Source organism: Leuciscus leuciscus (assembly GCF_965113295.1).
Source record: "Leuciscus leuciscus genome assembly, chromosome: 17".
Lineage (NCBI taxonomy): Eukaryota > Metazoa > Chordata > Actinopteri > Cypriniformes > Leuciscidae > Leuciscus > Leuciscus leuciscus.
In genome coordinates this window covers 34,792,796-34,799,617 of record NC_138741.1, presented here as the reverse complement: position 1 = coordinate 34,799,617, position 6,822 = coordinate 34,792,796, and the positions used below count along the sequence as shown (strand labels likewise).

The window sequence follows — 6,822 nt, the reverse complement described above, 5'->3', positions numbered from 1 at the left end:
TGCTGTCACAATGGAAACCCTGGAACTTTACTGGCTGGTGTGGCTATCTTGCAAGAGCACAAAGAACAAACAAATCCTGTAAATTGCAGGATTTAATCTAAAATAAAAATTGAACAATGTCTTTAAAAATGGACAAAGAGCATAAATAAACAGCATATATAATTATTTTATTATTTTGTGAAAATTTTGAGAATCACTCTGATTAGAAATTTGACTTGGGCTCAAAATTTTGCCGCTGCATCACATAAATCATAACAACACACAACATTTAAACAAATGTTCTCTAGATCTCATGCTTCTCCTTATACAAGACGCTAAGAAACAAAAAACTCAAATTCTGAATGAAAAAATATCTACCAACTTTAAAAATCAACAAATCTGTTACTGACACACAAAAATCAAGGGACGTCACACACCCTACATGAGAGAAAGATGACAAGGTTAAAAAATACTGGTACAATACATTCAGTATGGCCTGTCTTGGTTAAAAGCCCACTCACCACGCCAAGGTGCAGGCCATGAGTGAGAACATATAACACGGGACAAACATACGAGACAATACAAAACGACAGGTACAAGACATGGAACAAATAGAAAACATACCACTGGTACAACACTGGAAAAGCAATATATCATTTTGTTAAAACTGAGGGATAAGAACAACCTTAAATATTAACATTTTGCCCAACGGTAATAGAAAACAGCAATCAGAAAAAAAAAAATCACATGAGAATCAATATAAATAAAAATGAGATTTAAAGCAATTTTTTTATAACATAACTTAAAATACTGTATTAATGTATTACTGTAACACTTCAATAACGCTATATAATATAAAACCAAACTAACCATGGATGTTAAAGGACAAGTTCGGTATTTTACACTTAAAGCCCTGTTTTCAGATCGTTTCTGATGAAATACAATGGTTAAGATTGAAATTTGGACAAATGCTGCTGGCCCGAGAATTTTCGGTTTCTGTGGTAGCACCCCCCCACCTCCACAATGGTTGCATAGGTGCACTGGAACAATCCTTCCTAAAATGCATTAAACTTTCGTTTACAAAGACGTGAAACTCACCGAGTGGTCAGGGGTGTTCACTGATATGCTCACACAAAAATCGCTGCAAAAGATGCTTTCCAACAGGTTTTATCGTAGTTTTTGTCCAACTCCATTGACTTGTATTGGATGAAAAACTACGATAAAACCTGTTGGAAAGCATCTTTTGCAGCGATTTTTGTGTGAGCATATCAGTGAACACCCCTGACCACTCGGTGAGTTTCACGTCTTTGTAAACGAAAGTTTAATGCGTTTTAGGAAGGATTATTCCAGTGCATAATTTAAAGGAGATCCACGTCCGTCCACTTCATCTGAACACTCTCGCAGAGGTCAGAATAGGCTTTTAATAAAGAAGGAATGGCTTAGTTTCTATTTCTATTTTCAATGGCTGATTTGTCATTGAAAATAGAAAGTTGAACCAACTAAAGTAACGGTAACACTTTATTTTCAACTATTACTACAACTACTACAGATTAGCATTTCTGCCGTGTTTGCCGTGTCGGGATTATTTCACTGTCATAATGACTTGCTGTGGGGTTAATTATATTAACAGATCGTCCCAGAAGAAGCCTGGACTACATTTTTTCCGGTGAGTGAAATTCTAATATAATTTCATTTATTCATTTTATTTCGAATAATTTATTTATTATTTATAATTGCATTTAAAACTTTATTACACTTCAAGATTCAACAGACTGTGATTAGCTGTAGGCTGAAACCATGGACGTAACGTATAAAACGTCTGAAACGTTGTCATATAATGTTACGCCTGCATTTCATAATTTAGCGTAACATTTACTAACACTGACTATATTGGAAGTATTTTTTGACATGTTCTCAAAGATATGTGTAGGAAATTAGCCTGTAATTACTCAATAGACAGTACAACGAAACAAAATGAGGACTAGCTGTGATGTCCGCCACAAATTCTTAAGCTAAAATACATTTATTAACGTTACAACCTTTTGGACACTGTAGTCATTTAAGTTCTATTAATTGACAGTAGTCTGTGAAGGAGGTAACTATCTATTTGTTTATGTAAAGTTTTCCTCTAGGTGATCCAGAACATCTCAGGCTGGACCAGTGGATGCTCAATGTGAAACGACAGAATTGGACTCCTAACAAGTATTCTCGTCTGTACAGTGAACATTTCGAGAGTCATCACTTCACTACTGACTCCAGGGTACAGACACCTCGTTTCATACCTTACAAAGATTCAAGCAACATATTGGTTGAAATTGGCGAAATATTGACCATCATACATTCATTTACATTACATTACTAAATATTTGATTAGGTCACTGTTAAGGTGAAATTAGTGACACACCAGTTAAATTTAGGGTTTTCACCGATGCAAAAATCAAGCAACATGACCACTTTTTGCTAACCTTTACATTTCAGTGCTTTTAGGGCTGCACGATATTGAAGAAAAATGCGATAACTCATTACATAATGTGATATTCTATATGCGATACGATAATGCTTAAAGTGTGTAAAACTAATTTCAATTATCTTTAAAATATATTTAAAATTATATAACCTACTTGCGTTTCACATTCTTTTTTTGACAAGAAAACATCCCTACAACTTCTGAAAGTGAACATCAGTGTTTTACTGTAGCATAAGAAGTGTTATTTTAACATCAGTGTAAACCACTGGGTTTAGAGTTTTAGGTTATCCTACATTAGGTTTATTTAACAACAAAAATGGAATAATCAAATGTAAAAATAAAACACTGCTTAGTTTTCACTGTATGAATTAGATATACACTGATTCTTGTTAAAGCTACAACATTATTTTTTAAAGTTATTTTCTCTTTGTCTTTTTTTCATGACCCCAGTTATTGCAAGCTGTGGTGGTATGCATATCGCGATATATACATTTGCGATATTTCGATATATTGTGCAGCCTTACCTTTTATGCAAATACGATAAAATAAAAAAATTCTCTGTGAAATTCATGTTTGAAAAATGATTCTCCAAGCGAGACAGCGGGACACAGAATGATTCCGTTGTGACAGTTATTGCGAACAGTTACATATTCGTTTAATAGCAATAATAATTTTTAAATGTAATCTGTACATTCATACTAGTGTTAGACCGAATAATGAAACAAACGCATACATCTCTGTTATGAATAACAGCCATTTACAGCCAATATGACCAATAATGTCATATTTTGTATGCTTCCTGTAATTTTTATTAGGGAAGGACATGTCTGAAGGACACTGCTGTGCCAACCATTTTCTCTTTCTCCAAGGGCAAAGAACAACAGCCAAAAATAACACGCTTGGTAAGTATTGATGAGGTGGTAAGTGGCATCTCTATGGCCTACAGAAACCATCTCCAGGCATCACTGCAGTTTGCCAAGCTACAGAAAGATGCTTTCAGCGGCTGCTAAAAACCAATGAGGGAAGGGCTCCACAGGGAAGAGGAACAACAGCAGCCATTGTCACTCAGGTTCTTTCTGATTGTTCTGAGAAGAATCTCTTCCCACAGCTGCACACTCACATGTTTGACATGTGTGTTGAAGCTAACCATGTCCATGTTCTGGTGAAGATGGCTTCTGCGTGGTACTGCAAAGTTAGATTAAATCATATAGCAAGACGGACGACAGATAAAATGAAAGAAGGCAAGGTAGTCCACAAAAAACTTTCAAAATTAATCAATTTTTATGGAGATTAAGGGAAAGGTGGTTGGTCGTATGTGTGTGTGTGTGTGTGTGTGTGTGTGTGTGTGTGTGTGTGTGTGTGGTTGCTGTATAGCATGTTTTTCTATGTGTATGTCAGAATGTGGCTAATTAAAACTTACTTTGTAGTTATCAGACATAGAACATGGAAAATGGTACTGAGCCTATCTCTCTTTGGACAACATTGTAAATGTTACTTGGAGCCTGCATGAACTAAGTAATGTTCAATGGGTCTCATTCATGAAACACGAGCAGAACGAACTTTTGTGTAAATCGTGTGTAAAGTAGCCTGGAAATCCACACCTAAATCTAAAAGATTAATGGTCTGGTGTCGGTCAATGAAAATCGGCCAGCTCGAGGGGCGGCACCAAGCATGCATTTGAAAATCTCATAGCACGCAATTGGATAACACTACGACCAATCACAACAATAAACCCCATACGCTTAGCTACCAGCGGAGCTAACTGGTAGATTAGACTCTTCCGGTCGGCAAAACAGCAAAAACACCCTTCTTGCAAAGGAACGATTCAAGCGCCGTCTTCTGTTCCTCTTTTGGGAAAAAGCCAAGTCTAACTCGTTCATTGTAGCGGCCAAAGCCGTTTCAAACAACTGCTATTCATCCATAGCCATCTTGCAATGTTTACTGATGACTTCGACGTCACAGCGCTGTCGTCATCTCGCCTCTGGCCCGCCTATATCAGATAACCCGATGTGATTGGTGCAGCTCAGATCGAGGGGCATATTTAATGAGCTCCATTGCTCGACACCAGAGTAACTCACTGAGCAAATTCAGCTTGTGCTCTCGCGAGAACTCTGGTTTACCAGGGTATGTGTAAAGTGGTTCTGGCGTAAATTTTCGGATTCATTAAAGGAGAACTTCTGTGAATTTTTAAGTTAATCTTGATCGTTTTACGTTTGTGAGTACTGTCTATAGAAAAAAAAACGAACCGGATCGGTGCTTGCAACGCGGAGCTGTTACAGTTAATGCCCAGAGCTCCCATTCAGCTAAAACGGCAGTTTTGGGGGCATAAACCTAAAGAGTGTCTTTGTGCCTCTTAACAGACACAAAATGCAATTAAAATGTCTGTCCAACATGAACAGGGCCCTTACATGACAACAAGATGCGTTTAGCAACTTAGCCATTGTTTAAACTCACCTAAATAGTGTTTTAGACAGCTAGCTGTAGTCTCGCGCTGAAGTCCCGTGGGAACTCAGTTGTAGCCCGAAAAAGTGCGCGTGATTTTTTTTTTCCCCAAACCACTTCAGCGGAAATCCCGCCCTGCAGCTGATTCTAAGGTTTTCATTGGTCATGTCAATCGTCACTGTAACCTAAACCAATTAAATCAGCTGCAGGGCGGGATTTCCGCTGAAGTGGTTTGGGGGAAAAAATCGCGCACATAGTGCAGGTGGGAGGAGCGTCGTGTTCCGGCTACTACTGAGTTCCCACGGGACTTCAGCGCGAGACTACAGCTAGCCGTCTAAAACACTATTTAGGTGAGTTTAAACAATGGCTAAGTTGCTAAACGCATCTTGTTGTCATGTAAGGGCCCTGTTCATGTTGAAAAACTGCCGTTTTAGCTGAATGGGAGCTCTGGGCATTAACTGTAACAGCTCCGCGTTGCAAGCACCGATCCGGTTCTCCTTTAATGAATCCGAAAATTTACGCCAGAACCACTTTACACATACCCTGGTAAACCAGAGTTCTCGCGAGAGCACAAGCTGAATTTGCTCAGTGAGTTACTCTGGTGTCGAGCAATGGAGCTCATTAAATATGCCCCTCGATCTGAGCTGCACCAATCACATCGGGTTATCTGATATAGGCGGGCCAGAGGCGAGATGACGACAGCGCTGTGACGTCGAAGTCATCAGTAAACATTGCAAGATGGCTATGGATGAATAGCAGTTGTTTGAAACGGCTTTGGCCGCTACAATGAACGAGTTAGACTTGGCTTTTTCCCAAAAGAGGAACAGAAGACGGCGCTTGAATCGTTCCTTTGCAAGAAGGGTGTTTTTGCTGTTTTGCCGACCGGAAGAGTCTAATCTACCAGTTAGCTCCGCTGGTAGCTAAGCGTATGGGGTTTATTGTTGTGATTGGTCGTAGTGTTATCCAATTGCGTGCTGTGAGATTTTCAAATGCATGCTTGGTGCCGCCCCTCGAGCTGGCCGATTTTCATTGACCGACACCAGACCATTAATCTTTTAGATTTAGGTGTGGATTTCCAGGCTACTTTACACACGATTTACACAAAAGTTCGTTCTGCTCGTGTTTCATGAATGAGACCCATTGAACATTACTTAGTTCATGCAGGCTCCAAGTAACATTTACAATGTTGTCCAAAGAGAGATAGGCTCAGTACCATTTTCCATGTTCTATGTCTGATAACTACAAAGTAAGTTTTAATTAGCCACATTCTGACATACACATAGAAAAACATGCTATACAGCAACCACACACACACACACACACACACACACACACACACACACACACACACACACACACACACACACACATACGACCAACCACCTTTCCCTTAATCTCCATAAAAATGGATTAATTTTGAAAGTTTTTTGTGGACTACCTTGCCTTCTTTCATTTTATCTGTCGTCCGTCTTGCTATATGATTTAATCTAACTTTGCAGTACCACGCAGAAGCCATCTTCACCAGAACATGGACATGGTTAGCTTCAACACACATGTCAAACATGTGAGTGTGCAGCTGTGGGAAGAGATTCTTCTCAGAACAATCAGAAAGAACCTGAGTGACAATGGCTGCTGTTGTTCCTCTTCCCTGTGGAGCCCTTCCCTCATTGGTTTTTAGCAGCCGCTGAAAGCATCTTTCTGTAGCTTGGCAAACTGCAGTGATGCCTGGAGATGGTTTCTGTAGGCCATAGAGAGGCCACTTACCACCTCATCAATACTTACCAAGCGTGTTATTTTTGGCTGTTGTTCTTTGCCCTTGGAGAAAGAGAAAATGGTTGGCACAGCAGTGTCCTTCAGACATGTCCTTCCCTAATAAAAATTACAGGAAGCATACAAAATATGACATTATTGGTCATATTGGCTGTAAATGGCTG

The 6,822-nt window shown here is 39.2% G+C and overlaps 1 long non-coding RNA gene across 1 annotated transcript; it reads left to right on the top strand.

Moving 5' to 3' along the window:
• The first annotated feature begins 1,403 nt into the window (after window positions 1-1,403).
• On the top strand, window positions 1,404-4,568 carry LOC309479772. The gene is made up of 3 exons (XR_014199430.1): window positions 1,404-1,645; window positions 2,101-2,239; window positions 3,262-4,568. It is a non-coding gene; the product is annotated as an uncharacterized lncRNA (long non-coding RNA).
• The last annotated feature ends 2,254 nt before the right edge of the window (window positions 4,569-6,822 follow it).